A 21,002-nucleotide genomic window follows, 5' to 3' on the forward strand; every position below is an offset into this window, starting at 1 on the left:
GTCCTAGAGGAGCTAACGGGCCTCAACGTTCCTACCCTCAAACGTTGCCCAGCCTCTTAGAAGTCAAGAGCCTCTCTATTAACCTTTGTGCGAACAGCCCAGTTTGCATGTGTGATGCTTCCTGCTGGGACCCTGACTAGCAGCCACCTGAAGTAAGTACTATTGACACCCCTACCTCACAGCTGAGGGGTTACCCAAGTCGCACTGCTAAGCCCTAGAGGCAGACTCAACCCAGGGCCATCCAAGTGTGTGGCAGGTTCTCGGGCTGCACGGCTCGACCATCTCAATTCACCCCAGCCAGGCACAGATGGGGATGTCCTCCGGTGGCCGTTCATAGAGCAGAATAGTTTAAACCTGGGTGGGCACCTACTGCAGGGGAAACTTCTCCTTTGTGCACACCCCCTGCCCCCGCCAGAGGGTGCATGAGGCCAAATTGAAAACCCACATCCTGGGTCCCTCTGCATCGTGGCGGCACCAGGCCCTCGGGTACACTGCCCAGCTTGGAGCCCTGACGTCATTTTAATGAGGCAGATCTTGGCTGCCACCCACAGCGGGGCCTCCTCTGAGAGGTTTTCATTAAAGGCAGAGAACAAATGCTTTAAGAAGTAGTCAAGTAAATAAATAAATAAGTAACTCCCTGAAGAACGAAATAGCTTTCCGTCCTAGTGGTCTCATTCATTTCTATTCAAGATGCTTTCTCTGCATGTGTTTCCAGAGGATGGTTTCATATTTTTTACCGGTATGGGAGAGATCTGGGCAGAAATGGCCTACGTCTTATTTGGGGACATCTCAGCTCTTTGGAATTTCTCTCATTTTCCCCTGAAACAACTCAGAAACAAGGTGATGGGAAGAGGTAGATGGCTGAACCACAGAAACCCCCAGCCCAGCAGGGAGAGTGCCAGGTTAGATGGAAACCAAGAGAAGAAAGAAGAAAGCAAAGACTTGACATTGTCAACTAAAGTCCCAGTGAAAACCACAAGTCTTCTCATAAAAATAGCAGAGGAGGGGAACCAGCAGACAGCATGCCCACGACCGACAGGAGTCGTGCAAGTCGAGGGTCTTCATCTGCTCCCCCATATGGCAAACATATGCTCAGGTCACACTCCAAATGGGCAAGACGCTGCAGGATCCAAGGATGGCTGAGGCTGGACCGGGCCCTCGAAGAACCCGGAGTCAGGGAGACAGATGCTGCAGGAACCCCAGTTACTCAGACAGTGAAACATTACAGGACAGACTTCAGGAGCTCACGTGAAGACAGCTGGCCTCTAACCTGGGGTGCAGGAGCAAGGAGAAGGCTGTGGGAGGCCTTGGGGAGGCCACGGCATTTGGGCCCCCTTGGGGAAGGGTCCACAGAGCCACAGCAAGGGCATTTCAGCCAGGCGCACGCTGGGAGGAGTCTGTCTGCAGAGCATGGTTCGTGAGAGTCAGGAGGAGACAGGGCTGGCAAGGGACCAGGACCTTGTCAGGGTGGCCCTGGGAGGAAGAGAGCACAGCCTCCACCCCCAGAGAGGAGCCTCTGTGCTCCTGTTGATTTAGCCTTTGCCAAAAGAACTGAGAACAGAGCTGAGGCCTCTGAGCTCCGTCAGGGCGGGGAGCGACTGCCCTGCTCACTAATGTGTCCACAGCCCCAGGGCTACACCCGACTGAGTGGAGACTCAAGAATTCTCTTCTGACTGGCAGGAAGGGGAGCTAGAGGCATGGAGAGGGCCAGCACCTGCGGAACCGTTACTGCGCCCCGGGCCCCAGGCAAACATGCCCACCCATTACCGCACTGACCAGACCACTGATCGCTGGGGTCAGGAGGGTGCTACCTGCTTTTCAGGGGAAAAGCCACAAGCCAATCAACAACTCCCTAAGGAAGCTGTGATCCAGAGAAGTTAACTGACTTGCAGGAGGTCACATAGTGAGTTCAAGGTAGAGATGGATTAGGCTCACGTCCCTGGACTCCAAACCCAGGTCTCTTTCCACTGCCTGCGGCCCGTCTTCTGACTTTACTTGAACCCACTTCCCCATCGGCTCCCTGGCCTTTGTCTGGACGAGCCTATTCTTTGAGTGCCACATGCTCTCCTGGCTAACACGACTCTCAGGACACTGCTGCCAACAACCAAATTCCAGCAGGGCTGGTAATCCTCATTCCAGACAGGCAGGTGCGGGCCAGGCCTTAGCCACTGGCCCTCTACAGTCCCCATACTGGAACCTGCTGAGCACTGGGGGAAGTGTGCCTGCCACACCCCGCCTCACTGTACACACTCACGGACCCACAAGCCAATCAACAGCTCTCTAGTTTGCAAGAGGCAAGACGAGGAAGCCTGTAATTATAAATTTACTGAGCATAAAGGTGCCAGGGCTCATTCTCCATCTTCCATTAGGCGCTGAAATGAGACACAGTTATGCATCTCAAACACTTGTCACCCTCATCTGGGGATGGTAGAATTACTGCGCCTGGAGAGGCGGGAACCCACAGGAAACAATAACGTGTGATAGGAATAACTAGCCTCTCATTTTACACACCACGAAAGGGACTGATTAGAAAACAAATAAGAGAAATGGAGGAGAATGAGGAACTCGCAGGGAGGTGGGCGCCAGCTTGCCTCCCCAGAGCCCCCACCGGGTATCACCACAGGGGTGAGCCAACGGCAGCCCTTCCACCCCAGCTCCGGACCCACAGGTGGGCTGAGCTGCCTGTCCCCGCCCCCCAGAGCTGCCTGAGGCTGCTCTGTCCTGGCAAAGCTGGACTTCCCCAGTGGTTTCCGTTCCAGGACATCAATCCTTCAACCCTCCTAAGTGATGCCCCAAAGTAGGAAACCTCATCGCCATCCCAGGTCCCACCCACCATTTCTTGCCTGGGTCATCGTTTAGCTGGTTTTTAAAACAAAGTATCGGAGGTAGCATTCAGCCCAACTCTGACTCCTCAAGGCAAGGAATGTGGCCGAGTCACCCCAAGATGGCCCCGGAGGACTCGCCGCACTAGGCAGAGGGGGAAAGGGGTGCGGAGACAGAACTGAAAGGCTCTGCGTCAAACCCAGACACACTGCCAGTTTCCCTTCTTGGAAATCAAGTTTTAATTCTGCATCATCTCAGGGGAGATGGGAATCATTTTTAGAAGCTGATCATCATTTTGATTAAAGAAATTGAGGCTTTGTTTTACATGGCCAGTAGTGAAGAGCGCACACTAATTTTCATGAAATAGCACCATCTTCTCAGATTCCTGAGTGGCAGAGAAGAAAGTTATTACGGAGTAGTTTAAAATAGCAATTACCTCCCGAAATGAGTTTACAAAGCGTTTTCATATATGTTACCTCGTTCTGATGGTACTGTGTGTGGCAACCCCGTTAGGCAGAAGAGGTATTTGTAAGTATATGTCCTCTACAGATAAGGAAACAGAGGCACGAGCAGGTGCTGGTCCTGGCCGGGGTCACATGCACTCATGGCGGGACTTGGACATCTCTTGGTACCTTCCCTGACCTTCTGGACAGAATCCTGTTCCTTAGGACCTTGGCTATGGGATAATAGAACATTCAGAAAATGTCTTCTAGGATGATGTTTCAAAACACAAGTCCCAATCCATCATGAGTCTAGAAACCAACTGAGTGGGTCACACATGCTTTTTTTTTTAATGAACTAAATTAAAATAGAAGGGAAAACAAGAGTATGCCACATTGAGAAGGGATAAGGCTTCCGTGAGACTTTTGTTTCAGCCAGGTAATATATATGCATGAATGTGATGTACGCGTCCTTCTTACTGCTGGTCATTTTGATGGTGAATTCGATGTCTCCACCTGGCTGGGCCACGGTGCCCAGATATGTGGTCAAGCATTATTCTGGATGCTTCTGTGAGGGTGTTTTTGGATGAGCTAATCATTTAAATCAGTGGACTTTGAGTGAAGCAGACTCCCCCCTATAATGTAAGTATATGGCCATCCAATCAGTTGAAGACTGAATAGAACAAAAGTCTGATCTCCCCGAGGGAGAGGGGATCTACAGGACATGCCTTTGGACTTGAACTATGACACGGGCTCTCCTCTGAGTCTCCAGCCTGTGGTCCTACCCTGCTGATTTTGGACTTGGAGTCTCCATAATTTCATGACCCAATTCCTTAAAATAAATCTATCTCCCTCCCTCCCTCTTTCTCTCTTATATATATATATATATGAGAAAGAGAAGTTTAATATATATATATAATTTCTCTTTCTTTGGAAAACCCTGACTAATACAGTCATGATCAAAAAAAAAAATTGAAAGACACTGTTAGAGAAACCATTCATTTATCCTCTGTGGACCCATGATCCACTCCTTTGCCCTCTCTCAGTCCAAAGCCTTCTGGGGAAATTGACTCCACCCCTGGTTCACAGGAGTACACATAACCAGAGCCCATACCAGTCAGCACAGATTGGAGGGAGCTCATAGTGACTGGTTCAGAGATGGGGACCTGGTTGGATCAAAATCTCTGGGAGACAAAAGAATTTGGATGGGAGTGCTGAGGAAAAAGTTCTAGGTCTTCAATTGGATGTGGCCTTGGAGAGGGGCAGGCTTAAGAACTGCAGGGAACCTTCTTGCAACCAGGGTAGTTTGCGGGGAGCCTGAAGGGAAGGAAGCCAAGTACGGAGGAGAGTGGAGCTGAGCCAGGGCATGGAAAGTACTGAGCTCTGGGTCCCAGTGATGTCACACTGAAGCCAGCTCCATGCTTATACTTCCCAGCTACATGCCAAAACTTCCCCTTTTACATAAGCCAGTCAGGGTTCCGGCATTTGTTAATGAAAAAATCCTAACCCATATACAGAAAAATGCAGCCTTCTAGCCAAAGGAGTAAAGTGACTCTTAAACCCTCTCTAATAGACTGTTATTTCACAGCCAAAGAGATCTCTGTGCCCCGCTGCCCCCAGAGATACACTAGAATTTTGCAATTAGTGGGGCTTTATCCAGGTGAGTTTCGGGGGCATGTCTGCTGGGTCTTTGCCTTGAGGGCTGTGCTGGCAGGTCTCTTGGGATGCTCTCCACCTGTCCATGCCTCGCTGTCTTCCACACAGATGCTTTACACTGTCCAGGGTGACTGCCCCCACCCCCTCAGCTGGGGACTGATTCTTCAGATGAAGGACGCCTGACCCTGGTACTGGCCTAGGACAGCCCCCACTGTGTGTTAGCACAGGAACTCACACTAGTGCCCACCAGCATCTCACATCTTACAAACTGTTCTATTTGCCCACAGATGCTGCCCCCTCTCTAAAAAACACGAGCTTCTGGAGGTCAGAAATTACTATGTATTTTCCAACATTACTCTCTCCAGTTCCAAGCCCAGATCTTGCTACGTGGTAGGTATATAACAAATGTTTGGAAATACATGAATGAATGGGTGGATGAATTATGAATGGACAAATAATGAATGAATGACAACTTCACAGAAGAGTGTAAGAGATGGCAGCTGAGATCACCCACAGCTGAAGTACCAAGTAAACTGTGGTGCTGGACCACTCAGCCCAAGCTCACAGTGCTGATTTTACCGGGCTCTAATCCAGGGCTTACAACTACCTAAAATACTCCATTTTGCCCGTTAAAAGCATGACTACAGAAGCACCAGGGCAAATGCATCTTTCGGACACGGTTTACAATGAGAGCTGCCAGTCCACCAGCTGTAATATCATAACAAATTGCCCTGCATCCACAAATTAGACTTGGAGAACTTCCGCCCTACTCAGCAGAGGAAATCGGCGCAGAGGAGAAGGCCCTGGGCCTGAAAACAAAAGTGCAGCGAGGAAAACAGACCATGCAGGAGACCCAGTTGCTGGAAATCAGGCCAATGAGTGTTGATCGAACGTGTACCATGTGAGGGGTTCTGAACTGGGTGCAAGGGGTACGGACGCTCCAAAGCAGGAAACAGCAGGCTTTCCCCCCAGTGGTTGAGGGTCTCCTATTGGGCCCTGCAGCTGTCCCCCTTTGAGGTCATCCACAGTCACTAGCAAGCTGTGCAGAGCTCCACCTCCCAGCCCCTCCTGGTTTCCGAGAAACCAGGAACCTCTTTCCCCTAAGGCCTTCCTACTGGGCTGCACTAGAGATAATTCATCCCTTGTGAAGGTGAGGCCCAGGGACAGGAAGCTTGCTACCCATCAAAGACATGGTTCCCCATCCATGCAGCTGCTGGTGCAAAGTAGTTGGTAGGAGGTGGCACCAGCTATGGCCAACGTCTCCCGGCCTCTCCATTTGCACATGGCATCCAGGTGTGGCCGCGTGAATGGTGAAGGAGTGTCGTGGTGACACTTCCACATCAAAGCAGGTAAGAAATAGGTATGTCTTCTTTACAGATCCTTTCCCTGGCTGGATGAAGAAGAGTCTGAGGCCCTACAAGATGGTGGAGCCTTGAGATGGAAGGACCCAGCCACCAACTGGAGACATCCAGGTCAGATGAGAAATAAACCCCTACTGGGCCAGGGCTCTGAAATGGTGGGCTTGTGTGCACCTGCAGCTGGCACCATCCTGAGGAGCACAGGCAGAAACACAGCCAGCACGCTGCATTTCAGAGCCAGATCCAAACCCAAGGCTGGGCCCTTGGGGGCTCCATCCCTTGTAATGCATCAGGTTGAGCCCAGGGAAAGTCCTCTTGAGGTGTCGGTAGCCCCCTCCTTGTCCCCAGACTGCAAGTCGCCATGCCCAGAGAGCTGGGAGATGGCCATGCCAATGTCCACAGGGGAGGAAAACCTTCCTGTTCCTCAGTGGCCCTTCTGGAGTTTGGGCCCAGGGAGGCCCTATGTGTGTGCAGCTGAGGGCAGTGAGGGGATGGGGGACATGGCACAGGTTTTCTCTTTATTTCATCCAATGAATACCCACCCGCCATTGATCCAAATGAGCAAAATGGGCAAAGTCCTTTTTTTTTTAAGACTTCTACTCCACTTTGTAATCTATGCATTCAGAAGAACATCCCCAGAAAGTAACCAGTATTTTTTTCCTGTCTGCATTTCTCACTTTAAACTCTTGGTTCCTAGAAGTCAGAGCCATGAATTATTTTATTCCTTTTCCTAGAGGATGATATTTACATGTAACACCTGTGCCTGCCTTGTGAAGCCAGGAGAGCATGCAGGCCCCTACGTGCTTCACTGCCGAGTCCTGGCCTACGCCGCCACCCCTCCTCCTTGTCGATGTCTCAGAAATGAGTGCCACATTCACGAGAGGAGAAGTGCCCCAGGCTGTGGGTGTCACAGCACAACCCATCACTACCACTGGGGAAAAGGTCAGAGTAACTGTCCTCCCAAGAGGAGGTCACAGTGCTGTCACTGGACAGTCTCATGTGCAGGTGGGGGACCCAGAAGGGTCAGCCCAGCCTAGCCATAACCCATCACAAACCAGGAGGCAACAACAGCTGGGGCAGGTCACGAGCCCAGGAGTCAATCCCTCCAGTCTGCTTTCCCTCTGCTTCTGCTTCTGCTCTTCTGAGCAATGAGAAATGTGACATCGGTGGTCGGTGGTCGGGGGAAGGGCTGAGAAGGGCATAAAGAATGGAGAAGAGGGAGCCATGGGGAGCCAGACAAGGCGTAGAGTCCCACCGCCGCCAGGCAACCAGCCTGGTCCCTGGGAAATTCAGCACCAAGCTCAGCTACTCGGGGCTCTTAATCCTTACTTCCCCGTTTATTAGAGAGGGCTGGGGGAAGCGATTACCATGGACAGAGCCTTTGCAACCAGCCTGGAAGAAGCCTCCGCAGGAGGGTGAGTCAGAGAGCTGCCCCATTCAGAGATTAGGTCCGTGCTGGACCCCTGAGGCCCCCATCTATGGTTTCCCCTCCCCCAGGCCTTCCCATCCGTGGCCTTGAGGGAGCCTCCCAGGGTGCAGAACCACCTTTCCCTGGCCAAGTCTGCCGTTCCCAGCAGAGCCAAGCGGGAGCTTCAGCGAGCCCAGGCAGCCCACGGTGGAACTCTATTATTATACTACGGGCAGCCCTTTATATTCCAGGCGCTGTGCTCGGGCGGGGGAGTCGCTGAGCAGTGACTCTCTACTCCAAGTCTGGCTGTGAGGCTTTAAAAACACAACACTCTCAATAGCAGCCTGGGCTGGGAGCACAGACTCAACTTCTCTCCAGGGTCTCATTTAAAGAAACAGGCCAGCCAGGAACTGGGGGTCAGACGCCCCAGCTGACATGGCATCAGTGTGGTCACTCTCTCCCACCCCAGGCCTTGGCCCAGCCTGTGAGAAATGCCCTGTCCAGGGTGCTGGCTCCCTGTTTCTTCTGAGGGCCCCCACTGGCCTCTGGATGTGCAGAAATGGAGGCACATCATGGGAAGGTGCTCAACACACCCCAAAACTGTGGCAAAGGGAGCATTAACCATCGCTTTTGCTGCCCCAGGATCTGGATGGACATTCGCATCACAGAGAAGGGGCCTGGGGTCCACTGTGCACTGGGGATAGTCATCTATCCGTGCAGTCTGTCTCGGGTGTATAGCCTGTGGCAAAGTGGAATGAAGGCTTGCTTAGCTGACTGATCTTCACCTGGAATGGAGGCTCTCTGCAGCTCTCCCAGCCACCTGTTCCCCCATGCCCTTAGACTCAACATCTTCTCCTCCTGAACTACCAGCCTGGTACCAGTAAGCAAAGACACACCATGTGGGCTTCACACTAATGAGCTCCTCTCTCTCAAGGCCCTCCTCTCCTGCCATGGCTGAGGATGTTCTTAGTTCACAGTAACTGAAGTGCCAGCCAAAGGCACCCATAGGAGCCTCCTCTATCTGAATCTCAGTGGCAAGGATGCTACAGACGTCAGGAATGGTCATCCTCATTGGCCACAGTCCCGCTTTCTTGATGCCTCAGTTTCCCCATCTGTAAAATGGCGTTTCTGTAAATAGGGTGATGAGGCAAGAGAGACCATTATGTTTCCTCTCTGGCTTAAATCTAGGAGAAGTCGGGGTGAACCATCTCAGGCTTCACAGAACACAGGCCATCACAGATGTGGGCAGGGTTCCACAAATGGCCTTTGCAGCAGAGCCATGAAACGGTGAGAATTACAACACCTGGGGGTGGTGTTCACTGCAGAAAAAAAAGGCTGGGGCTATAGCCTCTCTCTCAAGTCTCTCTGCATCTTCGCTTAAATTGGCCCTTTTTAGTGGCCTCAGTCTAACTTGTGAGATGCCTTGGGAGAGCCTGCTGCGGTCCAGTCCCACAGCCTGCCCCTAGAGAAGGCGGGGTCCTCAGCTGTTAAGCGGGCCTCCATCACACCCCTAGGACCTATCTCCTCTTTCACAATAAGGCCTGCAGGAGCTGGCACACTTTGCCCGCTCAGGCATTGGTCCGTTCATTGAATCAGATCCTGGGGAGAAAGTCAACCATTCGAGGAGGGGCCCTCGCTGGTTCCAGCCTCAGGGACCCCTACACTTGACAGTTGCATGAAGGATCAGCGGGAGGCCTCCGAGCTCTGAAGCTCCCTCACCCACCGCAGGGCTTGACACCCCACGAGAAGGTGACTCTTCCCATTTATTTCATCTCCTATCTTGAGCAAGAGGAGAAATTTAAAAAGGAATGGAAATTCCCTTCTTTAGACTGGTGGAACTCTCTAAATAGACTTTTCTAACTAAAAAAAAGAAAAGTTGGTAGGTTTGGAAAGGATGCTAGACTCAGGGAGCCAGGGGAACCCAGGTCCTTGGGCTCAGCATCTCCCCCAGTGACTACTCTGCTTCCAAAATGCCTCCCTCCCTGCCCAACAGCCCCTGTCACTGCCCCCACATAGGAGCAGACCTGCTTCCCACAGCCCGGCCTCCTGCTTCCAGCTCACAGCGTCTTCATGCAAGGAAGCCAGTGATTCCACCACACGGCAGCACCAGGACGGAGCAGGCAATGTGGGGCACATGTGGACCAAATGACAGCACTCTGTTGTCATCTGATGTCCCGTGGGAGGGCTCTCTCCCTGATCCTCTCCTTGCCCTTCTACCTCCTCCCTGTCTGTCTCAATTCCCGGGAAAATCAGGAAGTGAACAGTTGTCTCCCTTGCTGGTCTATATTCATGTAATTAGTGCTATTTAATTCCATGGTGAGCCAAAGCTCATAAAATACAAAACATATTTCAGCTGTGTGCCGCCGATCTTGGCAGAAATCTACCCTGCAGCCGGAAGCCCAGCAGAGCTATATTCACTCCTTAAAAACAAAAAATGCTCCAAATTGACTGCAACCAAGTTTGGGGGCCAGGCACTATTACCTGGAAATACGCAAGGAGGTAGCAAAATAGGGTATTTTACATCTTAAAGTTTGGAAATAAGCTCTATCACCATGACGACCCTGAATTTTAAAAATATTTAGTATTGATCAAGGTACGCTAGTATATGATGTCATTCCTCCCAAGGAGGTGGTTCTTGGCCCACCCCCTCCTTATTCCCCGGTGCTTTAAGTGTTTGGGTCCCTAGCTCTGGGGACCTGTGCCACCCCATCATCCTGCCTCTCCCACCTGCTGGGCACACATTTATGAATCAAAGGACCAAGGAAACACATGCAGTTTCTGGCTATGATTCTTAGTTAACTAACACATTCTTATCTCCCAAGTCCTTTGCCCCTGCCCATCCCACTCCATTCTGCTGAGACCTCATTTCTGTATTTATCCAGCAACATTCAAGCAAGGAGCAGGAAATCTTAACCCCCATCCCACACCATTTCTCAAGTGAGGCACAGAATGGCAGAGACCCTTCGACACCATTCTCCAAGGTGCCCATCACCGGAAAGCACCCCTATGAGCTGGTCACGCCCTCCTCCTTCTCCAGGTGACAAGAATACAGAGCGGGGCATGGTCCTGGGGGGCCCGGGGCAAGGCCAGGCAGAGGAAGGAACTGTGCTGGAAGCTGCTGACACCTCCTTTCAGGACCTGCTCAGAAGCTGTGTCACTGGGGGCACCGTGGGGCACCTCTTGGTCAAGAGATGGATCCAAGGTATGACAGAGGGTTGAATCCACTGTAAAACCCAGGAGGCCTTGAAGTGCATTTTGCAGCTCCTACGAGTCTGCTCTGCACATCACTCAGTGGATGGAAACACTCAACACTGAGCGCAGAGAGGAAAACACCTGCCAACTCCGGCCACCTCCTCCTCTTACACGTCCTGAAATTCCACTGCCACCACCTCTCGTTTGTGTGTTATACTTTGCCTTCCACACACTCCTTCACATGCAATAAACACTCATGACTCCAAAAATATACATCCATCCCTATCCAATCCATGATTATTATCGTCCAGATGGGGACACCGAGACTCAGAGAATTTCGTTAAGTTGCCCAAAGTCCAGCTCCTCATATGTCCACAACACAGGTCTTCTGATGGATCCAACACCTCCCTATAAACCAGGAGGCCACCCATCAGAGTCATCACTGAAGACTGTATATCAAAAGTGGGAGGGGAGATAAGTCTAGAAGACCCTCAGGACCAATGCACAGTGGTTAACTGGGAGCAGAGGAAGGCCTTTTAGCCTGTGAGAGTACAAAAACTAAACTATTTTGGACTGTCATTGCCTCCACAGGCCTTGATGGCTTGCATGTGATGGAGAGGACCCTTTCCTATAGCCCAAGGATGTGGCACAATTGGACACGTTCTCGGTGGCCAAGGGATGATATAAGGGGCCAAGCAGCAAGCAAGGAGACGGACCCAAATCCATGCAGGCAGCCATTTGGCAACATGGATTATTATTCAGCTTATTCAGCTGCAACTACCTACCAGGAACCCATGTTCCAAGGATACATAGTGAATAAGACAAAAGGTCTTTTAAGTCACAGAGCTTACATTTAATAGGGAGAAGACAGACAATAAAGAGGATATTCAGTTATTTTCAGAGAGTATATGTCCTTAAACAAAAGAAGGACAGTTATTTGATACAGAGTAAGTGCCAGGCAGGATGTTCCCTAGCTGTAGTGACCAGTAGAGGTGTCTTTGAGGTGATCCTTGCAAGGGGACTAAACAAATGACAAGGAGGAGCCAGCTGTGCAATGATTTGGGGAAAGAGCATTCTAGGTCAAAGACAGAGTGAGTGCAGGAACTCTGAGGACAGGGCAGCCTTGGCAAGGAAAAGGTGGGAGGCTGAGCAGCCAGAAGGCACTGGGTGAGCAGGGAAGTGTGAGTAATGAGGTCTGAGGCAAAGGCAGGGGGCAAATGACAAAGGACATTCAAACTCATGGGAAGGAATGGCAATTTCATTCTAAATGGCATGGAAAGCCACGAAAAGGTTTTAAGCAGGAAGTGACATGATCAGTTTATCATTGGCAAACTCAGTCTGGCTCTGGGTGGAGAATCGCTTGTGGGCGGGACAGGAGACCTGCAGGGGTTCCTTAAGGGGTGATGGTGGCCTGGCTCAGGTGACGAGGGTGAAAACAGGGACATCACTGCCCCAGTAGGGCTTGCTGGTGAACGTGGAAATGAGGGGAAAATTCACAATACCTCCTCAGTTTCGGCTTTAGCACCTGGGTGGACGGTAGTGTCATTAAACTGACATGGGGAAGACCAGGGAGGAACAGGATGAGGTAGCAAGGAAGTCCAGGGACCAGTCTGGGACATCATGGGCAAGGCTGTGTGCAGAGTCGCCTCTGGCCAGGTTGACATGGAAGGGAATGACAGAGAGAAGTGGCTTACAGAGCACCCAGCTGTGTGGTCTGCATAAAGCATCTCATTTTAATGCTCCAAGAGGATGCTAATGCTGTCCTTATTTCTAGATGCGGAACTGATTCTCATTACCTAATATGAAGTGAGGCTAAGATCCGAACCTAAGCCTGCAGCAAGCCCTGGAGACATCAGGGCCCTCTGCTTGTGCCAGTCCCTTGGGAGAGGCAGAGGCTGCACCAAGGGACCTCGGCGGGAAGAAAGGGGTGCCAACTAAAACATTTTCCCAAGGGACCTAGCATTTTACACTTATATTTTTGCAGAAGAAGAACTATCACATCAGAGTTTCCATTTTACTACAGGGAAATTGCAAATGCTTATGAAATATGGGCTAATTTGTAAACCTCCACAAATTTCCAGCCAAAATTAATAATATTAAAGGAGTAAAAATGGCAAGGGATATTCAGCATCAGGGATACACTTCTCAGAAAGGAGCCTTTTTTTCACTCAAGTTATAAAGAGCACCCTGGACACCCGGTTATGCAAACCAGGGAAGGGCTAAAGGCCAGAGTCCAAAAGAAATTAGACTTAAATCAAAAGAACTCAGACTGAAGACAAGACTTTTTAATATTGACTTTTTAAAAAATTGTGGTAAAATCTACATAATGGAAAATTCACCACTCCAACCACTTTTAAGTACACAGTTTGGTGCCATTAAGCACATTCAGATTATTGTGCAACCATCACCGTCATCCATCTCCAGAATGTTTTCATTATCCCAAACTGAAACCCTGTACCCATTAAACACTAATTCCCCAATCTGTCTCTCCCAGGCCGCTGGCAACTACTCTCTCTCTCTATGAATTTCACTACTCTGGGTACCTCGTGTAAGCGGAATCATACTGTACTTGTCCTTTTGTGTCTGGCTTATTTCACTTAGCATAATGTCTCCAAGATTCATCCATATTGTAGTACGTAGAGTTAGACAGTTTTTAATCTTAAAAAATGGGTTAGCTCCCCCCAAGAAAAGTTTTCTGGATTTTAAGTAACTCCTGCTCACAGCTGTCACTTCATGGACACTGATGAGAATGCGAAGAAACATGGAAATGAGAAAATGTAATGGAAAAATGCCTACTGAAGCTTACGGAACGAAAGCACGCCCCCTCCTACCACCTGCAACTCCAAACTGACACAGTTATTATACGAACACAGCCCTGAGAATAACATCAATCCGTCCCAGAGCTCTGCCTGAAAAGAATCCCTGAGGAAGCAAGTTTGGGAAACACCAGATCACACTCCGGGAAAGCCAAGGTGCACATGAGCTTATTAAAAGTCCTGAGAAGTCTTTTGATAAAGACACCTGTTGAAGGATTGTTAACCAGGGTTTCTCAAACACATTTGACTAAGGAACCCTTTCACTGCTTAACACATATTAATATCTCCAGGAACACTATTTCATCGTACACACTTTGGGAAATGTTGATAAACTGGCTGCCATGCCTCAAAACACTTTAACATCTATTTTCTCAATTAGTCTTTATCAAAATTCTGCCAAGTAGATTGAGAAAGTTAAAGTAATTTGCTTCACTTATTGGGGGGAAAAAAAACCCCAAAGCTATCAAGATTTAGGTCTGGAAGGAAAATCTCCAGGTGCAAGGAAGCATCTGGAACAAGTGGTATAGATTCTGTCCCTTGATGTCCCCATTCTGCTAGAGGCCACCTTCATAACACATTGTGTCCACCATCGTCACAGCCCCAAGACACAGCATTCTCTCCTTAACCTGCAGACAGAAGACTGTACACCTGTTACAGCCCCCTTCTCCTGCTTCCTCTTAGCACAGCTGAGAGAGGTCGCAGTCTTCTCTATGATCATATGAAATCCAACAGGAAAACAAAATAAACATAGAGAAAGGAAGACGCATTGAATGGGTCTATCTGCACAAAGTCTGGGTTTCTGCTTCATCCATTCCTAACTCATTCCGAGGCTCAAAGGCCCTTCCGTCCTCACACCCAAGGAGAAAGTTCAACTTCAAGGCACCCTGCCTCGATGGCTCACTTCCTCACTGCCTATAAGGCAGGTGTTCCTGGTGCTCCTGTGGGGGCTTCTGCTTTATGGGGGATAAATGAGCCTCTGTCCTGGTCTACGGTGTAAGGCTATGCTCACAGAAGCGGGAACGTCGTGGTGTCCCTCATCCAGGTAACAGGTGGGTCCCCAAATGGGTCACAGGATGGCACACATTCACAGGTAGGAGAGGGGACTCCCATCCTTCTCTGGACCTCAGTCTTTATGCCTAAACTTTAAGGGGTCTCGAGGGTCTAGCTAAGGGTCAAAAAAGGACAGTGCTCCATGGCAACACATCAGGGGTTAACCCGGGGCTGCATCTACCGATGAAGAGAAATAAACCATAACTTGGACGCCACATTGACTTGTCATAGTAACTCTATTTATTTTCCTTTTATAACCCCCAGGCCCCAGGCAAAGTCCTGTTAAAATGTCCAGCCCTGTCTCAACTGTGCTATTAGGTATTAATGGACAGTTGTAAATCCATACTTGGGCTGAGGTTCTAAGGAAGAGACATCCCGTCCTCGGGAGCCACTGTGGCCGCAGCTGCAGTTATTAGCAGGAGAAATCTCAGACCCTACCCCTGGGTCAGAGTTGGGGCTGTGGGATCTCAGCACCCCTCCTCAAGTGGAGGTACCTCCTCAGTGCCGAGTCTGAGCAAGGCCATCGTTCCCTGACTGAGCAAATCCTGCCACCGCCTCTCAGGAGCTACTCTCTTGATGCCCACCTGCCTCCCCAACTTCTAGATGCTCTGGGCAGGAACTACCCTCTCTATTTAGCAGATGAGGAAACGGAGGCTCAGGGAGGTTAAAAGCCTTTCCAAACGTCACAGAGATTGTCCCAGGGAAGGGGTGATCAGCATCTACAGCGAGTAAGGATAATGTGATGTGGTGAAGTGTCAAACGGGCACAGAAAAATGAATTGAAAAGAAATGAAGCAATCTCTAAGTGAAAGACGAACAAGATTCAGTCGACAGTGAAAAATCAATGAGGCAAAGTGCTCAGCCTGTAAAGATCGATGAGGCAACCAACTAGTGACCCGTATTCCCACCTGAATTGACACCCGACCACATCACGGTCATGTTTGTATTTGCCCGAGCCAACCCCCATGCCACCTGCCAGCATCTTGCCTGGGTACCAGATACTACCTCCACCGAGGTGCCCCCCTGACCTGATCTGTACAGCATCTTCTAACAGCCCTGAGAGGTGGCTGATGGAGTCTGCACACACAGGCTACAGAAAGAAGCCCCTGGAACGAGGAGATAAGGTCACCTTCTGAGAGTTAATTTAGTAACAATCAAGACATCCTCACGGTAGCACCAGATATCAGCAGAAGCCACTTTATGGGGGAAAAGTGTCCCTAAGTCACTCCTGAAACAGCAGGGAAGTGAAGCCCACTCAGGGTGACATGGTTTCTTCCTCCAGGCAAGAATGTATCTCAAAGAGACTGTCATCTAAGCAGCCTGAATAAAGAAGGTATTAACCAACCAGGGTGGGCGGCCTGGAGCACAGAGCAAGACAGCAAGAACTGCTGGGTCTTAATCTCATACCAACCAGGGAGAAAGAGAGAGTGGTGGTGGCTGCCAGACATGAGTACGGGGCTCACCCACCAGAAGCGTGCTCTCAGAAGGGACAGCTGTTGGTCATTAGGCTTCTCCACAGCCAGGATGACGTGGTTCTCAAAAACGCCAGCCTCCTGGTTCCAATTCCGCAGTCCCCCAGTGAGGCAGCTGACCCCCCCAATTCTTTTTTGCTGGTGTATCCCCCAACTTCATTCAGGAGTACACCCTCCATATGCAGCCCCACCCTGGAAGGGGGCCAACCATGATTGGAATAAGCCAGTGATTCCCAGCCCTGGTGGTAATCACGACTGGATTAAGCCAATCAAGGTAGTCACCTTCCCTCTGCCAATGGTAAGTTTCCAAATAGCCATGAGACTCAAACCTGGCCTATTAGACCAAATAGGAAAATTTTCAGGGACTTCACATAGAGAAGCACCCCTATTCCTTACTCGCCTACCACTCCCAGTGCCATCGCTTATTGTAGGCTTCTCCTGGCCATGAGGGGAGACATCACTAATGCATCCACCATGGCTGAGCAGAAAGAACAAAGCACCTGGGGGATGATGATGATGTTGAGCCAATGAATGACCCAATCCTGGACACATCACCGTGTGGTCTTCTCATGTGAGATGATCATTCACTTATTGTTCACACTATTATTAGGTTCTGTTCATAGCAGCTGAGAACATCTCACTGACTCACCCAGTAAACCTTCAGATTAGAGATGTGCTCTACAGATACCTTGCCACCATGAAGGCCAAGAAGGGTGCCTAGGAGGGCAGCCACCATTCTTTCATTAACTAGATAGGAACCGACTCCACTCCAATGAATAAGGTGTTTTACCTGAACTACCAATATCCCAGAAAATTAGACTGAGTTAGTCCTGAGAATCTGTTCTTCTCTGGATACACTGGCAAAGTCAGACTCTGGTCCATGATAATCTCATCCTGGGAGACCCTTCCTGGAAGTCAGGGGCCTCCCACATGTTGGTATCACCTTGTTTAAGAGCAATGGAAGGGAATAATGGAAAACATATGCTCCCTTCCAGTCCCCACTCAACCTTACATGTACCCAGGTCCCTTATCCACTCTACATATTTGTGTCCTTGTCTGTAAACAAGCTACATCTCCCACACCTACCTCATGGTATTTTTGAGAGTGAAACAAAATCAATATGAAGAATGCAAAGTGATATATAAACTGCAGAATTCTGGATAAGAGGGTTGTGTTGGAAATCATCCCAACTCCCTGTGCATCAGAATCACTGGGGGAGCTTTTTAAAAAGCACAGACACCAGGATCCCACCCCCAGAAACTCATTCAAAAGATGTGGGATAGATATCAGTATTTTTAAAAAAAGTAATAATTATTCAAAATTAATATAAAATAATCATTAAAATGTTGCTTTAAAAAAAAAAAAAAAGCAATACTCACTTGCTTCCCAAGGGATTATTCTAATACGCAGCCAGAGTGGACAAGAACCACTGACAGCGATCCTGCCCCACGCGGGTAAGGAAACAAGACCAAGGAAAAGGCTACTGGACATCAGCATCCACTGACAACAGAGCCAGAACACTGGGAGCCTCGTCTCCTGAGTCCCAGATTAGGTGTCTCCCTATTAGAGCATTATTATTAACAGAGAGAGGAAGGGTGGGAAGGAGGAATTACAAAGTGTCATTGAGAAACTTTGGGGAGTGATAGGTATGTTTATTACCTTGTTTGTGGTGATGGTTTCACAGGAATTTACATATGTCAAAACTCATTAAATCACGTATTTTAAATATGCAGTTTATGCTAGATCAACTATACCTCAATAAACTAAATTTGTAAAAAATAGACCAAAAAAAGATAACCTATAGAATGGGAGAAAATATTTGCAATTATCATACATCTGGTAAGGTCTGGTATTGAGAAAATATCAAGTCCTACAACTCAACAACAAAAAGACACATAACTCAATTTTAAAAATGGGCAAATGACTTGATGAGACATTTCTCCAAGGAAGATACACAAATGACCAATAAGCCCATAAAAAGATGTTATTAGGGAAATGAAAATCAAAACCATAATGCGGTATCACTTCACACCTACTAGGATGGCTAAAATCAAATGGAAAATAACAAATGCTGTCAAGGATGTGAATATTGAATATTGTTGATAAGAATGTAAAATGCTGTAACTGCTGTGGAAAACAGTTGGGTGGTTCCTCAAAAAGCTAAAAGAAGAATTACCATGAAATCTGCAATTCCACTCCTAGGTATAGATCCCAAAAAACTGAAAACAGGGACTCAAACAGATACAGGTATGCTAATGTTCATTTTAGCCAATGTTCAAGAGCCAATAGCTGGAAACAACCCAAGTGTCCAAAAACAGATGAATGGATAAACAAAATGTGGTATATCCATACAATGGAACATTATTCAGTAATTAAAAGGAATGAAGGTCTAACCCATGCTATACTATGGATGAATCTTAAAAACATTATGCTAAGTGAGAGAAGCAGACACAAAAGGACAAATATTGTAGGATTCCATTCATATGAAATACCTAGAATAGGCAAGTTCATAGAGACAAAGTAGAACAGAGGTTACCAGGGGCTGCGGGAGAGACTATGGAGAGTTATTGCTTAACGGGTACAGAGTTTCAACTGGGGGAGACGACAAAGTTCTGGTGATGGATGGTGGTGATGGTTGCATGACACTATGAATGTAATTAAAGCCACTCAGTTGTACATTTAAAAAGGGCAAATTTTATGTTTTATATATTTTATCACAATAAAAAAATTTAATAGGCACACTGCAGTCTTCTGCCATCCAAATTTCACAGTGACTCTCTGTACCTATAAAGCAGCTTACAAATTCATTAGTAACAAGAAGCCTGTTTATGGAGGTATAATGTGCTAAGCACTCTACATGAATTACTCCTTTTATTTTTTCGTAACACTCTATAAGGTGGATACCATTCTGCTCTTTATTTTACAGAGGAAGAAACCGAGTCACAGAGAGAACAAGACATCTATTCAAGGCCACAAAGCCAGTACGTGATAGAGAGGGGCTCCTACCTGGGAACTTGCTAGAAATGCAAAATCTCAGGCCCTGCTCAAGACATACAGGGCATTTAAACAAGGCCATCAGGTGATTGAGGCACATTCGAGTTTGAAGACCCCTGGAACAGAGAAGCTAGAGTTCAGGTAAGAGCCTGAATGCTCAAGTGCTGTGATCAGCAATGGTTCTCAAACATGACTATGCATCACAGAATCCCTGGGAGAGACCACCCAGGCTTCTGATTTGCAGGGCTCATTTCGATAAGAGCTAACTAATTCCGTAACAATGAAAAGAAAGGGTCCATATTTCAGTTCCTTCCACCTCCATCTACCCTGACCCCCAAACTAGACTCTCGTCATTACTGCTCCATCCTCTTTCTATCTCCTTACCGGATTTCTTTGGCACCAATGCCAGTTATTTTCTAGATCACTCCAACACCAGTTTATTGGGATGAATAACACCATCTTTTATACCTTCAGACATTTATTGGCTTTGAGGGAGGTGGTTGCTAAGTGCAAAGAGCACTGAACACAGGTTGAAGGTCTCGTTAATAACTCCTCTTGTGGTTCTAGGATGTGTGATCTGTGATTTTGAGTTTCTGTACCTGCAAGATGAGGATTACAATACGCAAGTGAGAAACATGCCACGGTGGTGAAGTGAGAGTCTGTGTATCAGTGGTTCTCAAAGTGTGGTCCCCAGGACCTGCCTTCTAGATTGTGGAGAGGAATAAACAAGGTCGCCTGTGTAGCTGGTTACTGCCATCACAAACCGCTCCTAACCTCCAAGCCAAAGGAATCTCTCCCATTCCCTGAATTTCCAAAGCAATATCAGAGTATCAGAGCTTATCACTTTCCACTTTGCATTTGCCATAATGTTTACACCTGTATTCACTTGGCAGCTAAACAAGCCCTACTGAGGTGAAGATGTGCTTCTGTGCGTAGTTCAATGCACAGCACTCAGCAAAGTGTCAGTGCCCAATAGGAGTTGGAAGGGCGTATGATCAGTTTCATGTGACCTTCATTGGACCCTAGAATGATCCTCCCAGTGCTCTCTGCCCCATCAAAGGTGGCCAAGTCCTTGGGCAAGACATAAATTCAGGAATCAGATGGGTGCAAGGCCTCCAATATGAAAAGATTTTAACTTGTCCTGTGAACCAGTCGCTGAGCTCTGGAGAAGGGTCTCCAGACACCCCTGTTCAAAGAGTTCCCCCAAATCCACAGAGGCCAGCTTCAGCCCAGTTTTCCATCCCCAAAGCATCTTCCAATAATTCAAAGATTCCCTTCCACATCAAGAGTCCCTTGTGCTTAGTTAAAACAAAAAACCTTGGCTTCACAAGAAAACCATTTTCCTCTCATTTGATGCTTCTCGGCCTCTGTTCTCCTTCTGCTCTGCCAGTCTATGAAGCTGCAGCTGCCCTGCCCACCTGGGGGGTTCAGACTCCGCGGAGTCCACGGGCTTCTCCCAGACACAGGCTGCAGGTCCCGTTGGCTCCCTTCCCCACCTGCTGTCCTGTCAGCACCAAGCCTCCCCTCGCTCACCGCCTGCTCGGCAGCCTTGGTGCCATCACTCCAGACCAACTTACCTCGCTGAACAAAGCCACATCATCTTGGGACCCCAGAACTCTGGCTTGGGCCCACTGCCTGAGAACCAGACCCCTGTGGGGTTGTTCTAAAGGACAGACTAAGGGGTTTTGTTTGTTTGTTTGTTTGTTCTGGCAACTCCCCAGGCAACAGAAAAAGTGAGACTGAGGGCCAGTCCTCCGATGGGGGGAAGAAGGAAGGTGGAAGAGAGGGAGGCTG

At 48.7% G+C, this 21,002-nt stretch overlaps 1 protein-coding gene across 4 annotated transcripts in view; it reads right to left on the reverse strand.

Annotated features, from left to right (window-relative positions):
* Positions 1-21,002, reverse strand: part of PLXNA4 (plexin A4) — a 565,211-nt gene that overhangs the window by 351,611 nt on the left and 192,598 nt on the right. The window lies entirely within an intron of this gene.

Source organism: Camelus ferus, chromosome 7 (genome assembly GCF_009834535.1).
Source record: "Camelus ferus isolate YT-003-E chromosome 7, BCGSAC_Cfer_1.0, whole genome shotgun sequence".
Lineage (NCBI taxonomy): Eukaryota > Metazoa > Chordata > Mammalia > Artiodactyla > Camelidae > Camelus > Camelus ferus.